Raw genomic sequence first — 3,918 nt, 5'->3', positions numbered from 1 at the left:
ACACTATACTGGGGTCCATACGCACACACATACAGTACACTGACACTATACAGGGGTCCATACGCACACATACAGTACACTGACACTATACAGGGGTCCATACGCACACATACAGTACACTGACACTATACAGGGGTCCATACGCACACATACAGTACACTGACACTATACAGGGGTCCATACGCACACACATACACTGACACTATACTGGGGTCCATACGCACACATACAGTACACTGACACAATACAGGGGTCCATACGCACACACATACACTGACACTATACTGGGGTCCATACGCACACACATACAGTACACTGACACTATACTGGGGTCCATACGCACACATACAGTACACTGACACTATACTGGGGTCCATACGCACACATACAGTACACTGACACTATACAGGGGTCCATACGCACACATACAGTACACTGACACTATACAGGGGTCCATACGCACACATACAGTACACTGACACTACACAGCGGTCCATACGCACACATACAGTACACTGACACTATACTGGGGTCCATACGCACACATACAGTACACTGACACTATACAGGGGTCCATACGCACACATACAGTACACTGACACTATACAGGGGTCCATACGCACACACATACACTGACACTATCCTGGGGTCCATACGCACACACATACAGTACACTGACACTATACAGGGGTCCATACGCACACATACAGTACACTGGCACTATACAGGGGTCCATACGCACACATACAGTACACTGACACTACACATCGGTCCATACGCACACATACAGTACACTGACACTATACTGGTGGTCCATACGCACACATACAGTACACTAACACTATACAGGGGTCCATACGCACACATACAGTACACTGACACTACACAGGTGGTCCATACGCACACATACAGTACACTGACACTATACAGGGGTCCATACGCACACATACAGTACACTGACACTATACAGGGGATCATACGCACACATACAGTACACTGACACTATACAGGGGTCCATACGCACACATACAGTACACTGACACTATACAGGGGTCCATACGCACACATACAGTACACTGACACTATACTGGGGTCCATACGCACACATACAGTACACTGACACTATACAGGGGTCCATACGCACACATACAGTACACTGACACTATACAGGGGTCCATACGCACACATACAGTACACTGACACTATACAGGGGTCCATACGCACACACATACACTGACACTATACTGGGGTCCATACGCACACACATACAGTACACTGACACTATACAGGGGTCCATACGCACACATACAGTACACTGACACTATACAGGGGTCCATACGCACACATACAGTACACTGACACTATACAGGGGTCCATACGCACACATACAGTACACTGACACTATACAGGGGTCCATACGCACACACATACACTGACACTATACTGGGGTCCATACGCACACACATACAGTACACTGACACTATACTGGGGTCCATACGCACACATACAGTACACTGACACTATACTGGGGTCCATACGCACACATACAGTACACTGACACTATACTGGGGTCCATACGCACACATACAGTACTCTGACACTATACAGGGGTCCATACGCACACACACAGTACACTGACACTATACAGGGGTCCATACGCAGACATACAGTACACTGACACTACACAGCGGTCCATACGCACACATACAGTACACTGACACTATACTGGGGTCCATACGCACACATACAGTACACTGACACTATACAGGGGTCCATACGCACACATACAGTACACTGACACTATACAGGGGTCCATACGCACACACATACACTGACACTATACTGGGGTCCATACGCACACACATACAGTACACTGACACTATACAGGGGTCCATACGCACACATACAGTACACTGACACTATACAGGGGTCCATACGCACACATACAGTACACTGACACTATACAGGGGTCCATACGCACACACATACACTGACACTATACTGGGGTCCATACGCACACACATACAGTACACTGACACTATACTGGGGTCCATATGCACACATACAGTACACTGACACAATACAGGGGTCCATACACACACATACAGTACACTGACACTATACAGGGGTCCATATATACAGGGGTCCATACGCACACATACAGTACACTGACACTATACTGGCGTCCATACGCACACATACAGTACACTGACACTATACAGGGGTCCATACGCACACATACACTGACACTACACAGGGGTTTATATACGCACACATACAGTACACTGACACTATACTGGGGTCCATACGCACACATACAGTACACTGACACTATACAGGGGTCCATACGCACACATACAGTACACTGACACAATACAGGGGTCCATACACACACATACAGTACACTGACACTATACAGGGGTCCATATATACAGGGGTCCATACGCACACATACAGTACACTGACACTATACTGGGGTCCATACGCACACATACAGTACACTGACACTATACAGGGGTCCATACGCACACATACAGTACACTGACACAATACAGGGGTCCATACACACACATACAGTACACTGACACTATACAGGGGTCCATATATACAGGGGTCCATACGCACTCATACAGTACACTGACACTATACTGGGGTCCATACGCACACATACAGTACACTGACACTATACAGGGGTCCATACGCACACATACACTGACACTACACAAGGGTCCATATACGCACACATACAGTACACTGACACTATACAGGGATTTATAAGCGATCACAGTTGTGGGGCAAGGGGGGGGAGACATCTAATGTAATTAGGCAGGATGGTTGTTATACTGAACTGAATGGAGTGAGAGAGACTGTCTTACCAGCATTAACAGATCCGCAGCACTGGTCCTAATGATCCTCATCCCGCTCTGCCTCCATTGCTGCGAAATTTGACCTGCTGATGTCCCTCCGCTACAGGCCTGTTGCGGGTGCTGGCGCGCGCACGGGGGGCGGGGGAGTTGGGGGCATCTGCGCGGTTCCAACGGGAGCGTTGCCCGCTGATGGCGCGCGCACGGGGGGGGGGGGGGGGCATTGGGCATCTGTGCGGTTCCAGCGGGAGCGTTGCTTGGTGATGGCGCGCACACAGGGGGGTTGGATAGGCCTGATCATCTGTGTTGCCCGGTGATTAGGAGTGCAGCAGGCAGGGACGGTGTGCGGGAGAAGCAGAGACAGAGGGGACGCTGGCAGCAGCCTCCGGGAGACTGATTTGGACAGTACCCGCCTCTCCAGCCTGCCCTGCCGGCTCTGCTGCTGCGGCTCCAGAGTCTCCCTCCCCTGCCCCCGGACTGCGTCTCTGCACCTCTCCTCGCTCCGGCCGGGGCAGCGGACAGTACAGGCAGCATTGTAATGAGTCAAGTCTGACTCATTACAATGCCGCAGACTTTTAGGTCCCTTGATGGCGGGAGTGGTGGCTTAAATGCGGATGCGGGCAATTGCGCCTCCCGGGCGTCTGCACTGTGTGCCAGGCACCGCTGGCACACACGTAGTTACGGCCCTGTATCACAGATCCTACTACACTCGGTATTCCCAGGAGGTCACCCTTCCAAGTACTGACCAAGCCCAACACTGCTTAGCTTCCAAGATCAGACGGCATTGGGCGTTGACAGTGTGGTGTGGTAGTAGATAGCTGATTGCGCTCCCCCTCTGGGATCACCGATGAGAGTTTACCAAAAATGACTAAAGAAAAAAGATATTACACAAGTATTTGTGAATCGATGGATCTGCTGCCAGCGTTAGACAACGGTATGGACCCTGTATACTGATAAACTTATTACTAGCGATGAATCGCTAGTGAGAGTCCACGAACAATAGAAAGTGATTGTGAAAAATAGAAAAGATGTAGACGCAATGTCAAATGGCATC

At 49.9% G+C, this 3,918-nt stretch overlaps 1 pseudogene; it reads right to left on the bottom strand.

Annotated features, from left to right (window-relative positions):
- Positions 1-3,561: 3,561 nt before the first annotated feature.
- On the bottom strand, positions 3,562-3,680 carry LOC134954397 (5S ribosomal RNA; annotated as a pseudogene).
- Between the last annotated feature and the right edge of the window lie 238 nt (positions 3,681-3,918).

This window comes from Pseudophryne corroboree, chromosome 1 (assembly GCF_028390025.1).
Source record: "Pseudophryne corroboree isolate aPseCor3 chromosome 1, aPseCor3.hap2, whole genome shotgun sequence".
Lineage (NCBI taxonomy): Eukaryota > Metazoa > Chordata > Amphibia > Anura > Myobatrachidae > Pseudophryne > Pseudophryne corroboree.
Note: the sequence above shows the minus strand (reverse complement) of the source record. Positions and strands in the feature narration are given on the sequence as shown.